The sequence below is a fragment of the Protopterus annectens genome, chromosome 13.part0 (genome assembly GCF_019279795.1).
Source record: "Protopterus annectens isolate FY-2018-M chromosome 13.part0, PAN1.0, whole genome shotgun sequence".
In the NCBI taxonomy this organism is placed as follows: domain Eukaryota; kingdom Metazoa; phylum Chordata; order Ceratodontiformes; family Protopteridae; genus Protopterus; species Protopterus annectens.
Genome location: NC_056747.1, coordinates 636,858,301 through 636,882,624, shown reverse-complemented (window position 1 = coordinate 636,882,624; position 24,324 = coordinate 636,858,301). Strand labels below are relative to the sequence as shown.

At 39.3% G+C, this 24,324-nt stretch overlaps 1 protein-coding gene across 2 annotated transcripts in view; it reads left to right on the top strand.

Annotated features, from left to right (window-relative positions):
• The window catches only part of NLE1 (notchless homolog 1), a 691,532-nt gene that overhangs the window by 18,610 nt on the left and 648,598 nt on the right, over positions 1-24,324 (top strand). The window contains exon 1 of one of the 2 annotated variants that reach the window (XM_044054322.1): positions 4,949-5,036. The exons of the other annotated variant lie outside the window; for it this stretch is intronic. The gene's annotated coding sequence lies outside the window, so the exon portion shown is untranslated. Of the gene's footprint in view, positions 1-4,948; positions 5,037-24,324 lie in introns of those variants that run through there. 2 annotated transcript variants of the gene reach the window in all.

Here is a 24,324-nt window from a genome sequence, read left to right as displayed (position 1 = left end):
CAGCAAGAGCATTAGCCAGTATTCGAAAGCTTAGGGGCGATAGGTGCAAGCCGTCTCTTGCGAAGAAACGCGGCTTGTCGAGCATGTTGTCCCAGGCTGACAGACATTGCTTCCCCTTTGAATGACACCAGAAGCTTAGCCAGTTGTGAAATTGATCATTTTTTAATACTGTGGTATCATTCTTGGTGAGGCAAGATGCTACTCAGGGTCAGGGTCATACCAGCCTAGACTACATGATCAGAGAGCTCTTCCTTGTCTCTTTTCATGTAGTCCAGGGAGGTACGTCTCAGGTCATTCACACCAACATGAAAAATGACAGAGTCATATTTGTACTTGTTCTGGAGTGACCTGAGTGCTTGTGTTATGTGGCGGATTCTGGCTCCTAACAGGCAACTAACAGTAACCTTCTGCTTGTCCAGCCTAGTGAGTGGCTCGTCAGTGTGCCTGAGTATAGAGTCACCTATTACTAGTCTGTTAGATATGTTATTTTGCCTTAAGGGCTGTAATTGTGCAGCACACTGATTTTGTGTTTTATGTGTTGTCTGGTTTGTGACGGGAGGTGCAGGTTGTTTGGGTGTCTGCTTTGGAGGTCTCTGATGCTTTTGCAGGTTTTTATTTAGAGCCTCCGAGTATGATTTAGTGTATTTTTTGCCAGTGCTGTTTTAGTAGGTCTATGTGTGGCTGGAGGTGTGGTGCAAGTGTTAACCTTCTCCTCTTGACTGTCTGTTCCAGTCTTGTGTGAAGACAGCTTAGCCTCCAGTTTGGCTGTATAATTGCATCTCTCACATATGTTAGTGTTTTGTGGTAGGAGGAGAGGGTTGTCTGTGTACATGAGGCAGCTGTAACATTGCCTCAGGATACCCAGATTCTGCCATACCTTTCCACACTCCTGCCCAACTTTACTCTTCATCCCTTCAAAACATCCAACTTTGTCATAAGAATGTGGCCAGAAGAGCTGTTTTAATCCTCCTTTTTTACTTTCTCTAAATCTTTTGGGTTTCTAATACCATGATGGGAATGGACTCCATTCCTAAGTCAAAGTACGATTAAAGTTCATGAAATAACTATTGTTTCACTTTTTGATGTCAGCCAAAAGTGCTCTTCAGAGCACCTGCAATGTGCCCAGTAATGACTCCTCCTCTCATTCATACAGAGCTACGTGTATTGGTAGCATATCTAAATATGATTGTAGAATTTTTTTTTTTTTTTTTTTTTTTTTAATAAGACCAGTTGCTCCTACTACTATTGGAACTGTCTGGGTATCTTTCCTCCACATTGCTCTCGTTTCTGCTTGCAAATCCTGATATTTTATAACTTTGTGTCTCTCTCTCTGTGTGCAGGAAAGTGTAGTCACTGGTTATGGCGATATCAATGCAACTTTTGTCTTCTTTTCTTGGACCACTATGTCCGGTTTTCTAGCTTCTGTCTTTTGAACTGTTGGTAGTTGATCCCATGTGATGCAGACTTCATCATTTTCTACGATGCCTTGTGGCTCATGTTTCCAGTGTTTTTCAGCCACTTCAATACCATAATGTTTGCACAATCCCCAGTGCAGCAGTCTTGCCACATTATTATGCCTTTCAGTATACAGTCCTTCTGCCATTAGTATGTCACAGCCAGCAATGAGATATGCGACAAGTTTCCAATTCGGTTTTACAAAACCTACAGTAGATGACCATCCAGATGTTCCACCAGATCAGGAAAAGTGGATATAATTCAAGATTCTTTACATAGTGTGTTTGTGGTGCAGTTTTGTCTTTTGCTGCCTGTCCTAGGGAGACTGGATGTGCTCTTTGGACCTGTAGGATGCCTGTCTGCATGCACATCACTATTAACAAGATGGCCTGGAGGTTCCTTCACTTCTGTGTAGGAGCAAGTCATGACCAGTTTTCGAAGCTTCAGTTTTGACTCACGAATGTCCCTCAGGGTGTTCACCAGATGCATGTCTCTTATTGAAATGAATTAGTCTGCAAGCTGTCAGGGTATTTCCTTACATTGACAACTGTCGTATGGTCTTAGGACTCACTCATTGGTGAACATTGCAAGTCACAGTTGGTGCCCACATAGGTACATAAACTAATTGAGTGCACCACGTATACCTTGTCCTTTAAGGCTTTTCTACCCTCAGGCAAGATTTTATCCATCAAAAATGTTGTGAACCATAGCCTACAAAAACAGTCCGCTTCAGCTTCTCTTTTTTCAGGGTGTTGGTTTTGACGGCAGCCACAATATAATTGATTCCAAATGCCAGATATCTTATGCAGATGTTACAGCAGACTCCTGAAAGTGCAGTGGAATCAGCTTTAAGAACCCATGTAATTTCTGGTCAGGAATAACAAAAGTTGCAGGTATTACTCGCACACCAAATGCATCGAGTTCTCCCTTTTCATCCATTGTGATGATGTCCCCAAGAAATACCCATTTAAAAATGGTCCCCTGTGTTTCCTCCATGCTCCTTTGTTTCCGTTCCCCTTATCCTTAAGTTCCCTCAGAAGGTCAAGTCAAGCAAAATCAAGGCCATTCTCACAATTTCACTTTTGCCTGACAGGTCTTGTTCCCCCTGCTTTAACCACACCTTCCTGGGAAGTTTTTATGTCAGAGGCCCTTCAGAACCCATTTGACTCACCTGCCTGGCAAACCCGACATGGGCCTTCATTCTCTATGCTAATCACATGATTGACTCAGATTCCAGCAATGGCTAGGCACACTTCTTACCTTTGATAGGCTGGTCCAAATTTTGAATGCCGTAGGGACTTGACACCAACATAATTTACAAAAGTAAATGGACACATTTTTTCCATTTGTGCTGCTACCAGGAATCTGCATCCATTTTTCTACTGCTGTTAATATTTATCTCCTATTGATTTTGGCTTAGGTTATTTGCCCATTGAAGTTCATCAAGGATATAGCTTCTTCCTTCCTTTACCTCTTTGCCCTCTTACACCAACCATTTATCCTAGTCAGTAAAATCTACTGTTTAGCCCTCTATCTAACTTATATCATGTAAGCTTACAAGTACTACTTTCATCCTATACTGTATCTTTATTCTCCTCTTACACTAACCTTCTTATTTCACTCTGATTAATAAATTTCATACTCCTAAACTTACAGTATCAGCTTCCCTTAATTCAGCCTAAAGCTACTTACTATTAATGCTTGACTTTCTCTCACTAATCTTAACTCCTATAACACCTGCTGTTTCTTAAACTCGTCGACGTCTCATTAATTAAGCCATCTCATTAAACAGTTTTTTTTTTTCAACAAATACCTTATTTTCTGCAACAAAAATGTAAAATTTTGATCTTCTCCCGATGGTTCAAATATTATGAATGTATTCTGTTTGCCAAATTGTGTACCTTAATCAATGTTCTATAACTGCATTAATATTGTTTAAACTTTCACTGTTGTACTGTGGAGCTTTTCTCCCTGGGCCTCCTCTGAAAATGGGTAAAGGATGTATCATGCCTACTCAAGCTGGTGGACTTCTTTGAGAAGGTCACCAAAGCAATGGATGAGGGCAAAATTGTTCACACTGCCTACCTTGACTTGGCCAAGGCATTTGACACAATACCCCACTCAGGCATTTTTGACAAGCTCAGGAGGTTAGGTACAAATCCGTATGTCACCCAGTGGATAGCCAACTGACTCACAGACAGGACCCACGGAGTTAGAATTGGGGAGTCCACCTCTACAAAGAGACCAGTCACAAGTGGAGTCCCTCAGGGATCAGTCCTTGGACTGCTGATTTTTGGCATTTACTTCTCGGGAGTCAAGCCAATGTCGGTGGTCTCTGGTTGACTAAATTTGCAGATGATTGTAAATTAGGAGCTGTCATTGAATCTCACACTGACACAAATGTTCTCCAGGAGTGTCTGACACAGACAAGCAACTGGTGTCAGAGTCATGGACTAAAACTAAATGCCAAGAAATGCTTATATAATAGTATCCTTTGGGAAGTCATCCATCCCTGGTAACTTATCATATTGACAACGCATCCCTTAAAGTTGACCGAGTAGTCAGGGACTTGGGGACACACACAGATAGTAATCTAGCTGTTGATCATCATGTGTCAGCAGTGGTGAGGAAACCATTCTATGTTGCGCAACTTATAAACAAAGGTTTGGCATCTGAGTCCAAGGAAGTCACTGTTCCACTGTCTTCAGTATTCATCAGACCTATCATTGAGTACAATGCCCCCTTTGGTATGTACCTAACCAGGCATATCCAACAACTGGAACATCCACAGAGGTTCCTCACTAAAAGAGTACAGAGCATAAGTTATATGTCCTATGCAGACCTCCTCAAGGCCCTATCCCTGTATTCTGTCTCCTACGGGCTTTTGAGGGGAGGTCTATGCCTGGCATGCAGGGCATTGTCAGACCTCACTCTGATGGACCTCCCGCATATCCACAAAACAAACAGTACCAGAATTACCCATTCTAGAGACTTAAACCTTGCCTGTGATATAAATAAGACCTGCTGAAGAGATAGGTATGTATCCCAGAGACTACCCTGTCTATGGAACAGGCTCCCTGTCCATGTGAAGCAGAGGTTCTTCCCTAATCCAGTTCAAGTGCAACTTGGACAATTGGATGGGAAACCAGAAATTCATCCCTGATTTGGCACCTGTGTCTCTCATGCAAACAGGTAACCTGTAAATGGTTCATTTGCCAGGCCCATGCTTACACTTATCAAGGGTGTCAGAAATCGTCAGAGATTTGGGATGCATGGCTAGGCTGAAAAAGACCCTTGTGGTCTTTAGCCTAGTAAACACCTTTGAACCTATCGGTTTCTGACCCAGTTGGACTTTCTGGTCACCAAATGTCAATAAATAAATAAATTTAGCTTTTTTAAATATATGAAATACTTTCTTCAGGGGTAACTTTTTTATGCCCTTCCTTCAAGGATCCATTGCTTTGTGTTGGAGAAGTGAACTCTTCCTCCTTTTGAACCTGCTTCTTTAGAGAATTTGAAGATTGTGTCTTGGAAGACTGCCTTTCTAGTAGCCTTTTATCCTGACCAGGAGAATATCCAAGGTACGGACCTTATTCTTATATCCTCCTCATTTGGCTTTTAATAAAACAGTGTGTCCATGAGAACAAACATTTTATCATGTCCAGGATAGCTGCTGAAAGTTTTAAATGAACAGTTAATGTGCATGTTTTCTTCCTAAAATTATTATAACAGAGGAAAAGCTGTCCACTGCAGACATTCACATGTAGTTTATAATTTAAATGAACATGACTGCATCCATCAGAAAAAGATTCTTAGCTTATTGTATCTTTTACAAAAATTATATGGTCTCAAATGATTCCATATCGTGAAGTTTGACTGCATTAATTTCTGTTGTCAGAAGTGCTACAAATATTTGCTTTCCATAACTAGTGGTCATTCAGGTAGAGCAGTAGCTGACTAAAATCACTAAATCCCTCTAATCTGGATGTACTATTCAGAGCAAGATTTTCCTTCACAGCCACTGTCACTAAAGGGATGTTTCCATGTGGATCCAGTCAGGAAGATAAGTTTGGGACTCAAGACAACTCCCTGTATCTGATAAGAACGTTACTTCAGAGAAAGTACACACTTGGGTAACTCTAGATACATTTGAATAGTTTGGTTTTCATCAACACACCTGTCTTCCTTCCCCCTGCATTAGTCCTGAATGGGCCTAGAAGGTACACTTTCTTGGTGTTGTGGGTATTATCTTTGTTCCCCCCCCTTTATAGTTTTTAACTATTATTCTGCCTCATTATGGGCTGAGAGGGTCCTCCTCCTCACAGCATTATTGGTAAGGATGGAAGGGCCTGAGAGAGTTTTAGATTCCAGCTGATTTCTGCCCACCTTAATCCAGCTGGATGATGATGAAACTGCCCCTACGTATCTATCATTAGGGTAAATATTTAAGTGTCATTTCCCAAGACTTGAAAGGTAGAAGCAGCTGAGAGGTACTGCACTGCACCAAAGAAAAAAATATCTGAGATATATGCCTTCCATTGCTGCTCCACAGCATAAAGACTACAATTTTTACTTTGGTCAGGAATTAAACAATCAAACAAAAAAACAGTGATTCGATTTATTTACACATTTGTTTAAATTTGTTAGCAAGTAAATTAACTTTGTGTTTTCAGCCATGACCCCGGGCCAAGGGGCAGTAACAGCATTTCATGGCAGCAGCTACAAATGGATTACTTTCTGAGTTACTTTTCAAACCAACAATTGCATTTGGGTTGCATTATAACCAGCAGTAACAATCAGGCTACAATATAACACTTCTGTCCATTATTTACATTAAAGTCACAGTGTACTAGCATAGCCTGCATTCCTAAAGAAAATACAATTACTTTTCACGAGGCTAGCCCTAGTCCTAGTTTTGTGTTGTATATATTGTACAAAAAGAAGGTTAACTGCAAAGAGATTGTATAGTAATTGATAACACAGCATCTGAAGGGCACAGTGTATTCTAATAATGTATAAAATTAAAAGCAATGTGATGCGTAATCAAATGATTAAACAAGTGAATGAAACAGTTTTGGAATTGAACACTGGTGGGAGATTGTCTCTAATACAAAAAAGTATACTTTTTATCATTTTTAACATCTTTATTGAATTATCTCCTAAAATGTAGGCAAGCACACAGTAATATAAAATCAAACAAACCACATTAACATGTTCCCAGTTATATACGTTATACATCACATATGTTCTTTTTCATAACTATCATCAGATCAACATTACATACATTGCCCAGTTCCTGGCTTCCCTTAAACCTCATTCCTCCTTATGAACATTAGTCTGCATGTGTTATTCTCACAGTTTTCATTTATTTCTATGCAATTTGCTCCTTCCCTTTTCCAAACGTCTGACTTCCATTTCTTTTCTCTCTCTTGAGATATTCAGTACTTCAAATATAGTTGGTTTAGACTTTGATTTCCATTTTCTCGTTTTTTGTTAGGCTCCAGAATTAAACTTAACAAGGCCTTACTATGTCTAAGTAATTCTGATCCTATGTCCTAGCTCAAAAGAATCATCTTCTCAGTTATACCCATTTTCTCACCCAATATTTCTGATAGAATACTCTGTAGGGAATTTTTAACATCTTTCAACTCAATTCCAGTCCCAAAACATATGTTCCCAGTTACCTCTTTCTTCCCCATCACACTACCACCATTTGCCATCTGCTGATGGAAAAATTCTTTGAAGTTTGCTTGTGGTATAAATATTTCTATGCAGATACTTCTAACAAAAATCATAAACCTTCTGGACTTTGTTGCATACTTGGGAGCCATACGTATATCCTCCCATTGTTCCCTTGTAAATTTGCCTATCCAATCTTGTCTAGATCTCCTCTGATTCTTATAGTTATAATGCCATATTTTACATGCCCTACTATTGAAACCTTTTTAACAGCAGCTTCCATTCTAGATTCAACTCCACTAGAGCAGGTCTTTCACTTAAGATTCCCCTATACTTTTCTCTTTGCTTATAATCTGATATCAGTCCCTGGTAGGGAAGGCAGTCTGTGGCCTACAGTTCAAATGCCTTCTTGTCCTCATCACATTCTATTACCTTTCCTTCTCTGGTTATCTGCTCCCAGTACCTTGATTCCTTTGCCATTTTTCTCCAGTAAATTCCAGATTCCTCTTGCTTATTATGTGTACCCCTACTTGCAGTCATCCCTGTTGGCAAAAATCTCCTTTCTGCATTTTTGTGTTGGCTTAGTTCATAAAATACTTTTTTACTTTATGAATATAATATTAGTATATTAATATTCTGTATGGCTGCTGTTATTCTCCTTAAGGATCTGCATCTAAAATCCCAGTCTTGAATCCCCCCGCCTCGTCATCCCTTTCCACTTGGAATTATAACGTTCTAGTTGTATCATGTATACAAGCCTTAATGCAATATCTACAACAAAATAATCTACTATCCAACTCCCAGCATGGCTTCAGACCCTCCCACAGCACAACCACTGCACTTCTATCCTATACCAATACCGTCAACCACTTTAGAAACCAAGGTCTTTTCGTATCTTCCATCTTCATCGACTTATCCAAAGCCTTCGACATGGTTAATCACAATCTGCTCCTCAATACTCTATCTAGTCTCAATATTTGCTCCTCCACCATACTCTGGTTCAATAGCTATCTATCAGAACACCAACAAGCAGTTCTCTGGCAAGAAAAGTTGTCCCCTCTATTACCAGTTTCCATAGGAGTCCCTCAGGGATCAATCCTTGGCCCACTGCTGTTCTCCCTCTTCACTAACGACATCTCCTTTTCACTGCCCACTGCCACAGTAGTTCAATATGCTGATGACACCACCATAATATGTGCTGCCCCCAGCATAAAGAAACTACACACACTCATCCAATTCAACTTTACTCTAGCAGAAACTTGGTTTACTAAAATACAACTTCTCAATCCAAAGAAAACCAAACTAATCCTATTCACCCCTGGCAGGTCATCCAATTCAAACCATAGCCTCACAATAAAATCCAAAAATAATACTCAAATCACACCAACCAACCACACCAAACTACTAGGAGTAGAGATTGATAATCGCCTAAAATTTGATATCCATATAGCACAAACCATCAAAAAGGTAAACCAAAAACTAGGTCTCCTATGTAGAAATAAAAGGTTCATGATTAAACAGACCAATGCCACTATTGCAAGAAGCCACCTCCTCTCCATCCTTCTTTATGCTTCCCCTATCTTAACTAACATTCACCAGACTGAACTTCACAGAATGGAATCTTGCTACAACAAAATTGCCAAATTTGCAACAGACTCATCAAATAGAACCCATCACTGCCTTTCCCTAATGCAACTCAAGTGGCTGGAACTTCCTCACCTACTAAGACTTAACCAAGCCACAATTGCACATAAACTCTACTACAACCCTGAAAAAACACATGCCCTCCAACAGCTAATTCAACCCTACACCACCACTAGAACCCTGAGATCTAGCAATCAAAATCTTATTCAAGTAATAAGACATAAAAATGAAGCAGGTAAATCTCTCTTTGCCTGCACAACAGCACAAACCTGGAACTCACTCCCAAACAACATAACTAGGACTACTTCTAGCACCCAGTTCAAACACCTCCTGAAATCCTACTATTCTAACAATTGGCTCTGCTCTTGCTACACCCCAGGGTAGCAATAACTATACTCTGTTACAAGGATACTACTACACTATAACACTTCCCTTACTTACCTCTACTGATATCCTTGCATACTCATCCAAACATAACACCAGTCTAACAGCTGAAATCATACCAACACTGGTTCTGTCTGGTACTATATTCCTTACCTGAAAACTGCTCTAACCTGTATCTAAGGTTCATATAATATCTAAAATAGTTCCTCTTACTCTCATCCTACCTATACCTATATTGTAGTTATGCCACTATGAGCATTTACATACTGCCCAGTTATACTAAAGCAGAAATGTATTGTGAATGTAAATTTATTAATGTATTTGTCAATATGAAGAAAAAAAATGGGTTAATCTCTCCATTCCTGTACTAATAGTACACTCTACTACTAATGTTCCTTTGTACCTCTTTATATGTTGTAAATTCCTTTGTATTGCACTAATCTAATATTGTAACATGGAGCTTTTCTCCCCGGGCCTCTGCTGAAAATGGACCTGCGTCCAGTCGGACCCTCCCGGTTAACAAAAATAAAATAAATAAAATTGTGTAGCTCTTAAATATCCATTCAGATGAAGTAATCCTAAACCACCTTATTCTGTAGAAATTATCAACTTGTCCCACTTAACTCCTGTCCTTTCCCCTTCCAGATAAATTATCATCCACAACTTTTCCTTGGGTTGATAAAAATATACCTGACTTGTATGTAAAAGTAAAGGGACTGAATACATTTTCATTGTTTGTATCCCGCTATCCATAAACAAGAGCTCCCAGTTTCTTAGTTTTTGTATTCTCTTTTTAGTCTTTTCCCATAGATCCTTAGCTACCATAACAGAAGCCTTTTTAATCCATACTCCTAAATACTTCATCTTATATCCCCATAAATATGGGTATTGTTGAACCAATTCATGAGTGGGTACATAATTTATGGCTATAGCCTTTGTTTTATCTTCATTAATTTTATATCCTGAAGAGACTGGAGACTGTCTCAAAATGTTTCAGAACACTGAGATGTTCTTTTCTGGATTTATCTGATACAAAATTATATCATCTGCATATAAAGCCAATGTTTCTTGATTACCATACCAATTATAGCCTTGAATTTTTGAGTCCTTTTATTTTCTTTGCCAATGGCTCTAAATATAAACCAAGTAGTAAAGGGGAAAGAGAACACCGCTGCATGGCTCCTCTGTTCAGACACAACTAATAAGAGAGGAACTCACCTACTTTAATTCTTGCCTCAAATTCTTCATATATCCCCTAATTAACCTTATTATTGTATCAGAGAATGCAAATGCTTTGATTACCCTACTCATAAATTCCAAGCTTAGTCTGTTAAATGCTTTCTGTGCATCAAAATCCACCAGTAACAGTGGAATTTTCTTAAATTCTGCTTCCCTCTGGATCATCTTTTTCTATTAATTTTGTCAAATGTTTACCTCCTGTCCACAAAATCATATTGATCCAGATTTATCAATTTTGGCAACACCTCTTCCATTCGTTTAGCTAGTATAGATGTAAGCACTTTATAGTTATTATTTAAAATTGAAGTGGGTCTGTATGAAACTGGGTCTGACTAATATTTACTATCTTTAAGTCTTACAGTCACCATGGCTTTCTTCAAAGATGTTGGTGCTTTCCATCCTTTTAAAGTACTGTTAAACAAAACCTTCCAGATCTTTATCACTTTCTTCCCTCCTAACTTGTAAAACTTCCACATGTATATAATCTGTTCATGGAGACTTTCCTACAGATTGATTGTACGTCACTGTTTTTAACTCCTCTCATATCTCTACTATTAATTGTTGAGCCTTATCTGCCACTAATCTTGGCATATTTAAGTCTTCCATAGATATTTCCATTTATGCTGTTTATTGATTTCCACATTTTTTTTTTGCTTTATATAAATTTTCATAAAATTTCTGAAATATCTCAAATACCTATGTAGGATCTCTGGTTATTTTTCTTGATATACTCAAGTTTGATGAAAACCAGTTCTACTTTCTTTTGCTTAAGTCATTTTGCAAAAAGTCTTTGTGCTCTGGAATTATTAAAAATGGTTGCTTAACGGCAATCTTTCTTAACTCATACATATTATTTAGATACTCCCTTATTTTCTCTTTCGTACTCTGCATTACTTTTAACATTTTGTTAGCCCATCTAAATAATTCTATTACTTCTTAACCATATCTCTGTCTTCAATTTCTACCCTAGTTTTAAACGTCATTTTCATTTTATCTTCACTAATAACGCTTGAATAATTTCCACTACTCATTCCTTAAAGTTCTCTCTTAGATAGTAGCAAAGTGCCAGTGTCTCATTATTACTGTATTACCCTGTATTTTTTCTTATTTTATACTGATTCATGGTCTGAAATAGTTATTGGATGTGTGTCCAAGCTTTGAATTAAATGCACATTTTCCTGTGAAATACAATTTCTGACTAGTCTAACCCAGCTGTTGTACTTTTGGGAATAATATGTTAATTCTGAGTTCCTTCTCTGAATCACATCTTCCATACCAAATGTTTTCATAACTTTCTTCAAAACTCTACACTCTTTAGTTAAATTTTCCTTTCTAGGTCCCCCATATAACATCCTCAATTTTGCAAATCAGGTTCTAGTCCCCACCTCTTATTATTAATCTCAAGTTTTTTTTAAGATCCATAATAGGAGTTTTTGGTGGAATATAAATATATGCCAGCATAGTTCTCCTCCCTTACCAGTAGCTCCTTACTACCACATATCTACCATTGTTATGTTTTTTTTCTAATCTCTCACTGTTGGAGCTCCTCTAGCAATTAGTATAATTACTCCCTCTTTCCATTGTCTGTGATATTATGCTGAATATCCAAGCCAAAATGCTTTCTTTATCAAATTAGCATGCTCATTTTTTTGAAAATGTGTATTCTGCAGTGTTGTTATTTGCAGACTGCATTTCTTAATATAATTCAACACTTTCTTTTTTGTATATACCTGTACGGTCATTTACATTCTAAAATAATATCGATAGCATAGCCATTATGGTAAGAAGTTATTGTTCCTACCTTTTATACATGTCAGTTTTTTAATGTATATTACCATCTTTTGTGTTACATGCACACAGTAATGTTTGGCAGGCTGATCTTTTATACAGCTGCTTCTTGTCATTTGAACCTATGCCACATTTTTCAAGACATTTTGTTTTAATGACAACCCTCCAGCAAAAAATCTAAATACATTATCAGAACACCACCATAATCTATTAAATTAGAACAGACACACAAAGCTGTGTACGTCTTCAAAAAATTAAGTTTAACCTTCCAGATAGGAACAATTACCCCAATTGACAGCTGTAACCATAGGCATTACCTAACCTAAAATTGAGGTTATCCATGCCAAAGCACATTTTACAGCCTGTGTTCCCACCTACACTTATGTCTAATGTTCTTCATATTAGTCATTGCTGCAGTAGACTTAGCTGTATGGCTTATATCCTTCCAAGGATATAACATCTGGAAGCCTATACTGTCAAGCAGCTTGAGCTGAGCTGACTAAAAGACATGTTTGGGCACAAAGCCCTTCAGAGCTTTCCTGCCATTGAAGAACACACTCCTCTGAGGCATTCATGGATTGATGATCGGCTTGTACTTTCCTTTGCTGGGCAGATAAGTATAAGTTCTTTTTGGGGAAAAACATTCCATTTTCTTATATTTAGTGATGTTTTATTAATGTCTTGTTCAAGAAAATTATTTTAAAGCTAGAAGTGTTGTAATGGTCTGTCTCAAGACTGTAACATACCTTTAAATGCAACACTCATTTTTTTCTTTCAGTTTAAAAGTAGTGTAAACTATTTGATAACATATTTTCTGTGGAGAATTTTTGTTTATTTTTCTGTTATGGGGCTGCCATAGTGTTTGAAAATGCTTTTTTATAAAAAAAAAAAGTAACTTTTGTGGACTGGTAGTTTTACCGCTTGTCTTCCCCAGGAAAGAGGCACCATTTTCAGCTTGACCATGGAACAGATTCTCGGTCCCACAGTCGGCCCTTCTTCCAGCTACAAAAGGAAAAAGTTAACCAAACAGCCTTTGTTACCACAGTAGACGAGCAGTTTGTCTTAGTTGCATTTGGGTGACTCTGCTGTGGCCATTTGTTGTATCTCAGACCATTAATCTTTTACTCGGATTCCTCTGGGTATATCATCTACAGCTACTATGGACCAGGAGTAGGCCATATCCTTTGCAGTTGTTGTAGTGCCCTCAGTGGACAGGGAAAAGACACTGTCATTGATCCTGGGAGAGAGGACAGGGAATGTTTACCTGTTGGGTCAGAATCCTCTGCCCATCCCTGTGGAAAAAGTGGCTGCCATTAGTTACATGGTTAGTCCCATTCATGTCAAAAAGAAACAGAAAACAAAGCATGTATGTGCTCTTCAAATTTCTTTGGATAGTAGTCGTTTACTGGGTCTGGCTCAGGGTTTAATTCAGGCTGTTGATTCTTCTTGTAGAGTAGTTTCTGGTAAATGAAAGGGGGATGCTTCTTATGCTAAAGAGCTTTATATTCTAAATTTGAACAGGAAAATGCAGGGATGGATTCAGTGTTTTGTCTTCAGATTTTTGATTCAGACTCTGAGAAGAATTCAGTTTCTGTTTCTTCCTGTGGGAGTTTCTCTTAGTCGCTCAGGAAATACTGTGAGTTGTTACAGAAGGATTTTCCAGAATCTACACCCATTCCTCCTATTTTGTCTGCTTTAGAGGATATGTGTCTTTACTGCCTGCTACTTTCCTAATAGTCAGCCAGCTGCCCCAAAAAGGCAGATAGGGTATTTGAAGTATCTCAGTCTTTTAATTTTGTAAACCGTATCCCCAAACCTTACCCAGCAGCTATAGCCTTTGTTGACTGTATCGCTGCTAAGCACTTACTTAATTCCAGTCTTAACCTTTCTAATATGGATGGGAAGATTATTGATAGGTATGGAAAAAAATGTGTGTGTCTACAACTTTGATTTTCAGAATTTTAAATTGCCATGGTCATTTGTTAAAGTCTGTTCTTGCAATTTCTACTTGTGAAGAAAAATCTGCTTTAAATAACTTAGTTTCTTCTACTGCACAGGTCACTGCTCACTGTCAGCAGTGTGTGTGTGTGTGTGTGTGTGTGTGTGTGTGTTACTTTGTTGATACTTCTTCCAGAACTATGGCCACCGGTACTGTTTTAAGGAGGTTTGCTTGGCCGCATTCTCAGAACCTCTTAGATGATGTAAAAAATGAGATTTTACATTCTTCCATGGATAGAGATTTAGTGTTTGGCTCCTGTGATGCAGAGGTGATCAAAAAGTGTTGTGAAAGGGGCAAGCTGTAAGATTTTTCAGCCCTTCTTTTCCAAATATTCCAAGGGATTATCTCTCTCCTTATCCAGTTTTGGCAAAAAAAAAAAAAAGACAGAATAAGCAGTTTCAACAGAATTCAGGTACACATTTTAAGAAGCAGCAGCAGGGACAAACCTCCCAAAATCAAGGACAGTCCAACAAGTCTGAATGACTTTTCAAGAAACCTTGTGACCACCTTCCACCCTAGACCCTTTTCATTATCATTAGCCCCCTTTTTCTCATTTTCTACATGGGGTTGGGATATCATGTTAACGGTCACCATCCCTCGTGATTCATTGCCACAGTCCTGCCTTCTTCAACACTCATGCCTGACTGTCACAGATCTTCTTTCACACAATCCATTCACCTCTCTGCTGCTGGACATCCTCATTTCCTGTTACCTTCTTCCTGTCTGTCCCAAATCATCTTCATCAGATTGTCATTTGCTTTTCTGCACGTGTCTGAACCACCGTAATCTGTTCTCATCTTTTCTGCAGTTGGAGCTACTTTGGCTTCTGCTGTTATGTCCTTATTTCTTCATTTGTCTCACAGTGTGCATCCTACCACCCTTCTTAGGCACTTCATTTCCATCACCTCTAGCTTCCTCATCTGCTGTGCCTTTACTGCCCATATTTCTGTACCATACAGTAATACTGGTCCCACCACTGTCATGTACACACTACTTTTCAACTTCTTTGGCATTCTTCTGTCATAAACTACACCTTTTATATTCTGTGCCAGTTGGCTGCAGCCCCTTTGATTCTTGCTTTGACCTCTTCATTAAGACTTCCCTTCTCCTCAACCACCACTCCCAGATACTTGAAGCTATTAACTTGTTCCACTATCTTCTATTCTATCTCAATTCTCAGCTTCTTCTGATTTCCCCAATTTTCTCTTCCAGAAAGTCTGAATCTCCATTTTTCTCTTTGCCAGCAGATTGTTTCAGACAGATGGGACCTGAAAACCATTCCTTAAGGTTACTGGTGGCATTAGGAGGAAAGTCCTCCTTTCCAGTGGGTCATTCATCATCCTGCAGATCAGGCTCTCTTGTTTCCACCTTTTCTTCATCACATGATGCTCCAAGGAGTGATAGAACCAGTTTCCTCTTCCCAGGTGGGGAAGAGTTTTTTTATTTAAGGATGTTCTTAGTGCCAAAGGAAGAAAATACTTTAAGACCAGTTTTGGATCTTTCTTTCCATAAACCTGTTTTGTGATAATGACCGTGTTCAAAATGATGTCACTTCATAACATGGTACCTCCTCTTCTTCTTTCAAGTTTCATAGTAATACCAGATTTAAAAGATGCTTATCACATCCACATCATCCAGACTTCAGGCATTTCTTAAAGATTTGTGTGTCCAGATCACATTAACAGTTCTTTGCTTTACCTTTTGGACTATCCACCTCACCAGGAATGTTCACCAAGGGTCTAGCTCCAGTCATAGTTCTTTGCAGTCTACAGGGTATCCACATTTTTCTGTACTTAAATAACTTCCTTAACTTTGCAGTCTTTTTCAAAATGTCAGGAATCTCGCTATTGAGTCTCTTGCACAAGCTGGAATCTCAAAGAGAACATTCAAAAATCTTTCTTGACTCCTTCACACAGTTTTGTGTCCCTGGGATGTCAGCTATGTACCTCAATTCAGAGATTTTTTCTTCCACAGGAAAAAATAAATGGATATTGGTCTATTTCTAAGGTTTTCCACTGGGACATCAGTCACTGCAAGGGAATATCTCAGGATTTTGGGTCTCATGGCGTCTATGATTCTCATGATAATCCTGGCAAGACTCCCCAAAAGAAAGTTACAGTAGTATCAGAAATCTCTTTGGTCTCAGCATCAACACCCTTTATCTTTTCAGATCCCAGTACTGGGGTTTGTCAGAAGAGAAATGTTTTGGTGTATACAACAGATAGCTTTAAATCCAGGTCTCCCTTTCTCTGTCCCTGCTCTAAAGCAGTTCTTAACCACAGACGCTGTAGACTTTGCTTGGGAAACAGTTTCAGGAGGGATAAAAGAGCAGGCGGTGTGAGACACCAAGGACAAATGCAAGCACATAAATATCAATTAGATCCTTGTCTTGATCAATGCACTCAACTCTATGAACCGTCTTTGGTCCCCAGAACCTCTTCAAGTAGTTGCAGACAATACCACAGTCATGTAGTACATCAAAAAGCAAGGAGAAACCAGGTTGTATCCCTTTTGCAGACTCTCATTCTCCAGGCATCCTACATTGTGTCAGAACAAAACTATGTGGTAGACAAACTGAGCAGGACCATTGCAGACCCTCGCAAATGGAAACTTAGATTAGGGTCTTTCCAAGATTTGATCCTTCTGTGGGGAGTTCCTCAAGTTCCTCTTTGCCTTGTTTCTGAACAATCAGCTGACAAAATTCTTTTCCAGGATTCCATGCAAGAAGGCCTGGAAAACAAATGCCTTTTCTTTCCACCAATTTCCAGGGTACTTCTGAAGATTCCAAAGGAGTCCCCCAGGTTCATTGTGGTGACTCCCTTCTGGCCCAGGCAACCGTGATTATTGGCTTTTTTTTTTTTTTTAAATGGCCAGGGGCAATTACTGGTGGTCCTTGTGTTGAAGAAGTTCAAACTTGCACCATTGAAACCAGCTAATCTTGCTGACTTGGGGTTCTTAACATGTGAAATAGTTTTGCTGATTGCTGTGACCGCTATAAGAAGGATGTCTGAGTTCCCACTCTTATGGTGAGTCACCCCCACCTCGTTTTCCATAGGGACAGGGTTTCTTTGAGAAATAATTTTTCTTCTATGCTTAAAGTGGTCTGAGGTTGGGAGGGTGGCTTAATGGCTAAGGTGTTTGCCTTTACAAACACAAGGTGCAGGGTTTGAGTCTCACAAGGGATAACTGGCTAAGCTTAAAATGGCTCACAAGGGTAGTTAGCTTAGTACTAAACTATGAACTATGAGTTTACTTTAAGCCAAATTATCCATCTTCCTGTTTTCTTTCCTGAACTTAAAAATAAAGGAGAAAGGATACTCCATAGTGTGGATTTCTACAGACAATTTGGTACTGTCTTGACTGAATTAAATCTTTTAGATCAATTGTTCATTTCTTGTGAAGGTAAGAAGAAGGGATAATATACGTCAAAACAGGCTATTTCCAAATGGTTGTCCAAGTCTGTTACCTTTTGTTATACTCACCATGACAAATCTGTTCAAGGCAAGGTCAAGGCCCACTCTTCCAGGGCCTTGGCTTCATCTGTGACATTTTGGAAAGGGTTGGATTCTAGAATTGTTCTCGAACTGCTAGTTGGTCCTTCATACATACTTTTACAAAGCACTATAAGCCTGATTCCTTCTCTAGGTGTAGATCAAGCTTTCCTAGGTGTCCTCCTCCCAAATATAGTTATCTGTGGTAGTCCAGGTAAGGCTACTGCAGCAGTGATCAGTATGAAGAACATAGTGCAGGTGTGTAAGTTGAACTTATTATAACAGTAGATGTTTGAATAATTACTGCTGCACTAGCCTCTCCCTCCCCCCATCCCCTTATTTTGTGGTGCATGTTTTACGTCAGGATGTGGACATTTATTTATTTATTTTGTTGTTATTCTTAGCACTATCCTTTCAGGACTCAGCCGTCCTGTCTCTGTTGTTAGGAAAGCTCAGAAGGACTTCACACCAAAACTTGTCTTTTAATCTGCTCTGCTCAAGATGCTTGACAATTTGGCTGCATGGAAGTTGCCCTGAATCTTTGGAAGCTGGCTGGCTGGCTGTTCTCCTTGGCAGGATATAACCTGCATAGCTAAGGCTACTGCAGCAGTGAACACAGGAGCATCTACTGTTATGGTAAGTTCAGCTTACACAGCTATACTTTGCATTTGCCCCATTAATGCTTGTACCTTCTGTACTGCTTTTTGTACTTCACCAGCCCATCTGTGGCTTATATTCCTCTCTGTTCTGACAGACATTAAAGTAATGTCTTGTATTTCATAGGTTGTTACAAGTGTAATGACCATTGGGGCCCTTACAAGCCTAGCCAGACACCCTGGACTGTTTCAGTCCCAAGTATCATATGGGGAGGGGAGCACTCAAGTTAGTAGTCAGGTAGCTAAGGATTTGTAGGGGAGGGTGTTAGGATAGTACATTTTTTATTGATGCCCTTTGTCCATAAAGGACATGGGGCCCAGACCAGGGATACATTTTATGATTTCCCATCTAGTTGTCAAGGTTTTGTTTCAATAGGGTCAGGGATGATCTCTGTTTTACATGGATCGGCAGCGCATTTCATAGTGCAGGGATCCTTTGGGACACATGTTTCTCCAGCACATTTTGTTTATGTCAAAAGCAACATTCAAATCCCTGCTAATGTTTTTGGTGCTGTTTGTTTTACACATGTGCAAAAAAATGAATTGGGGCTGGGTCTGAGGAAGCCCTGCAAGCCAGGCAAAGATCCCCTGTCAGCAGCCTTTAGGAGACTGCATACAGAGGAAGAGCCTCTAGGTGGTCAGTGTAGGACAGGGTATTCGTGCCTTGAATTCTCCTGGTGAGAAACCTTTGTGGGTGTTCCAACTGTTGCAAGTGTCTGGTTAGATACATGCCGAAGGGGGCATTGTGTACAATGATTGGTCTTTTAAGGGCCAAGTAGAGTGGTACTGTAACTTCCTTGGACCTGGATGCCATACCCTTGACTATAAGTTGGGCAACATAAATATATATTTTTTTATCCTGGCTATATGTTCAACAAAGTGAATTGCTGTGTACTTATGCTCCCAGATCCCTTACTACTGGGTTGACTTTTAGGGGGTGTTTTATCACTGGAGTAATTAACTTGGGTTGACAGTTTCTCAAAGGAGAATGTAATGCATTTTTTTGGCACTGAGCTTTAAGCCATGGCTTTAGCAGCAATCATTTGTCTTTGTTAAACCCACTTGCAAGATGTTTGTGGCTTGAGGGGAATCTGTAATAGTGCCCAGCTTAGTCATCTGCAAACTTAGTGAGTCATTAATGTTAGCCTCGACTTCTGAGAAATAGATGCCAAACAGGAGCGGGCCTGGCTCTGACCTCTGGGGTATTCCTCTGGTAACAGGTCTCTTGGTGGAGGTGATTTCACCAATCCTGGTATCTTGGGGTCAGTCTGTGAGCCAGCCGTCAATCCAGCGAGTTATGCAAGGATTTACGCCTAGCTCAGAGAGCTTGTCAGTGATGCATGAGTGGGGTGTTGTATCAGATGCCTTAGCCAGGTCAAGATGCACAGTTTGCACTGTTTGACCCTTGTCCATTTCCTTGGTTACCCTCTCAAAGAAGTCTACCCACAGGTTAAGTAGGGATGGCCTTCCCTTAAAGTCGGAATGGGATGGGTTCAGTATCTGTAGATTGTCAGTATCCTTGTTTATCATTTCCATGATAATTTGTTCCACAGATATGCATGTTAGGCTTGTTAGACTGATGGGGTCTGTAGTTTATTGGGTCAGTTGAAGGACCACTTTGTTTAGGGGAGTGACTGTTGCATTCCTCCAATGTCGCTCGTTTTAAGACTGTAGATGAAGAGTGCTTCATGTGGGCTTGATAGGTCATGTTTTAGACTATTCAGGAGGCAACTGAGGATGTTGCCTGAGCCCGTGGAGGCAATGTTCTTCGCTTTAATGAGTGCTGTCAACACCTGGTCCATGGTGATAGCTGGGGAAGTATGTTGGAGAGTATTTCACCAGGTGGAGCTGGTGTTCATTTGAGCTGAATTGATCAGCCAGTAGATTTACTTTGTCACCGTGATTAGTATAGGTGGTACAGTTCACTGCCAGTTCAGCACACTGTTGTGTGTTACCTCTAGGGTTCTGGTCAGAGCTGAAGAAAGCCTTCTGACTGTTCTTTAGCCTGCAAGGCTATCCTAACCTTATAGCTGGCCTTGTTGGACTTAATTAGATCACTTAGTTTTTTGTTTAGTTGTATAAGATAGAATTTGTCTTTAAGTTGGTTGCTTAAGATTTTGGCCAAAAAATGTCTTCTTTTCTTATATACCCTGTTTAAGTGAGGATTCCATCAGTGGGGCTTGTTTTGGGTTTTGTTTCTGGTAGGTACGGTGGCCACTGTGCAGCCATTCACATGTCTGTATAGTGAATCTGAATAGTTCTGCATAGTTAGCTGTGGTCTTATGGTTGGGGAAGACAGACTCACTTAATAGGATGTAGTTTGCCTTTGAGTATTTCCTAACTGCTACTAGTTTAGCTGCATTTTCTGGGTTGATTTTTACCTCAAATGAGCCAGCTTTGTGATTCACCCTCACTAGTGTTGACATGACATGGTTTGGGGGAGGGGTGCAACATTCACCCAAGTTGGCGAGTACCAGATCCAGTATATTTAATCCTCTGGTTGGAGCATGCAATACCTGAAAGCCTAGGGGGAACTGGTGCAGCCTATCCTTGGCAACGCCTAGGGGGAACTGGTGCAGCTTATCCTTGGCAAAGCAGTGTGGTCTTTTGACAGTGTTCTCCCATGCTGACAGATATTGGATTCCCCCAGAGTGACACTAGAAACTAAGCCAGTTATTAAAATCAAACATTTTATGTTCCTACTGTGGACTCATCCTTGGTGGAGGTAAGAGTGCTGCTCAATACAAGGTTCTCACCTATCTGCGACACATGTTCTGAAAGATCCAGTATGTCTCTCTTCATGTAGTCCAGTGAGGTATGTTTCAGGTCATGTATGCCAACATGGACTATGATAGAATCATAATGGTACCTGAGCAGTAACAAGTGTGTGGGTGTGCATGTGTATATGTATGAGTGATATTGTGGATCCTGGCTGCAGATAGGCAACTAACATTTATCTTCTCCTTGTTCAACATAATACAGTCCAAAATAGCAAGAGTATTAGGTAAAGCATATGTTTGCCTTGTGGGCTTCTCATTTGGGGGACCGTTAGGTGTAGGCTTATGTGAGTTCTGGAGTACCCTGCTGGTATCTTGTCACTGACCATATCACATTATCATTTTTATAGCCTGGATCTCATTAAGCAGCCTTTATCTAACTCATTTTTACAAACATGTCACTTTTCAAGCTGATGCTTTAATAGTGTCAGCTGTGATGCTGACCTGCAAAGTCTGTTTAGTTTTATATATATATATATATATATATATATATATATATATATAAATATATATACACATATACATACATACTGTGCATATTGTGTAAACTCTTTGTAAGTATAAACTTATCGTATTGAGCATTGAAGTAGTTGTTTCCCTTTGATAGTTGAAACTTTTGTTAAAATTCTAAATTATCAATACCCTTCATTCAACAGAAAAAAACATTAGATTTGCTTTAATAAATTAGTCCTTGCATCAGTATTACCTTAAAATAAAACTATAACCTCTTACACTTCTTGAGTGACTATTCCTCCAATGTACATTTTATAAGTAGTCTTACTACTTTTGACTCATGGTTTCTAATGTATTTTTTATTATTTTATGTAACTAAGGTTAATTTTTTCCCTTTGTCATTAGTCTTAATCAACTAACTAGAGTTGTTATATTCATATTTACATTCCTGAACTTGCGCAGATAAAAATCTGAATATAAAATTTGCATTTAGAATTTAATTCTATCTAGTCTCCTGTAATTTCAGAAAAAAACTGAAAATCCACATGTTCTTGTGTATAAAATAATATTTATGTAGTTACAATATACCATTTACCGTTGGTTTAAAATATTTGCCAGTTCTCATTGGTTATCACCCTTTAACACTATCTACAGTTGGATTGCCAGCCATCTCACAGATAAGACTCTGGCATAGGGGAAGAGACCAGTCATAAGTGGAGTCTCTCCAGGATATTGTGCTGAGACCTGTCCTGTTCGGCATCTACTTTTTTGATGTAAAAGCCAATACCAGAGGGCTCTGGCTGACTACATTTGCAGATGACTGCAAGCTAGCAGCAGTCATTGTATTCCCAAATGACTCTGTCATCCTGGTGGAAGGTTTATTTGAAATAAATAACTGATGTCAAAATCACGGTCTAAAACTAAATGCCAAAAAATACATTATTGTATCTTTTGGGACGTCATCTACCCCAGGGAACTACCATGTTGACAATACGCCCTTAAGAGTTGACCCAGTTGTTCGTGATTTGGGGAACTTATGTGGACAGCAACCTAACTTTTGACCAACATATGTCTGTTGTTTTAAGAATGTTCTTCTACATAGCACAGCTTATAAACAAAGGGATTGTGTCTAGATATAGGGATGCTATTGTAGCCCGTTACTCTGCCCTCATTAGGCCATTCATTGAATATAATGCCCCCCTTGGCATGTATCTGTTGCAGACACTTGCAACAGCTGGAATGCCCACAGAAATACCATACAAAAAGAATACAAGGCCTAAAAAACATGTCTTACACGGACTGACTCAAAGCCTTGTCACTGTACTCTGTATCCTACGTATTGCTAAGAGATTACCTGTGTCTGGCATACAAGGCATCCACCAACCTATTACTGATGGATTTACTGCCCATCAGCAAGTCCAGTGGCATCATAAATACCCAGTATAGGTATCTAAACTTGTTCTGCAACATTGACAGAACAGTTTGGAGGAAAAGGTATATCTTACAGTAAATACCACTGCTGTGGAATAGACTACCTATCCACATAAAAGAAAGTTCATCAATGTCCATTTTCAAGTGCAACTTAGATCTGTGGATGGAAAATAGAAATTTTAGTCTAGGACTGCCCCCTGTACTACTAATGGAGAGAGGCAGCTCCTAAATGCTTTATCCCATGCACAGGTCCCCTTAAATTATCTATGGTATGATCCCTGGTATTCTCATTAGGGGTAATATATAATTATCGAATATGAGATGGGTAAAGCCAGTCTATAACCAAATGGGAACACAAAAAAGGAACTTGGCTAGGCTTAAAATGGCCTGCAAGGGCAGCCAGCATAGTACTTGCCTGAACCTATGAATGAAGGTTTCCTTATGTCTACCCATAAGTTTACCAGTATTGAAATTTCGGTACTTGCGTATTATCGCAACCAGATTTTCTCGGTTCCAGAATTCACACCCTGGAATCAAAACAAGTGCAGGAAACACCGTAAGGTGGTGGTGTAAATCATTACTGCCTGGATTACCATCAGGAAGAAAAACAATTGCCAAATTCATCTTCCTGGTTTGCGTGCATTACACACGCATGCAATGGCAATGCTGTCAAAGCCTTTCACTGCACTCTAATATGTATAGAATTCCAAGGCATGCGTTGTAAAAACTGTTGGTTTGCCGACTTTTTTAAGATAGGAATCGAGATGACTATTTCCAACATTTCTCCTCCTACTTGCAGTCACTGAATGGGGGGTATACATTGCGTACAGTTTTATTTTAGTGCATAGCAGTTCTGACATGTAATTTTACTTGTTTTTCTTCACTTTTCTTCGTAGTTCTTTGCCCGTAAAAAGGGTACGTTACAAGGTGTACAGTCCAGAAGTAGAAACATGCCAGACGTAAACAAGACCTTATAACGTACCCTTTTTACAGCAATTTGTACAGTGGGACTATTGCTTTGATCCGTGGGTTTTAGACGTACTTAGTCACGACCAGATTGTGCATGTAAGACTTGAAAGTGCTATTCAAACTCCTTCAAGTCTTACATGTACTCATTTCATTTGAACTATGCGATTTCCGCAACCACTGAAATCTGATTGCGATAATACGCAAGTACCAAAATTTCTTTTAAAACCCATGTTAATTTATTTTTACAAACTGTGAAATAAGCATGAAAATGTAATCTATACTTTCCCTACACGTTTACTTTTAAAATAAATTACATCTAGTGAAATCTAGTATATCTGTGATAGAAACATAAAATCCCT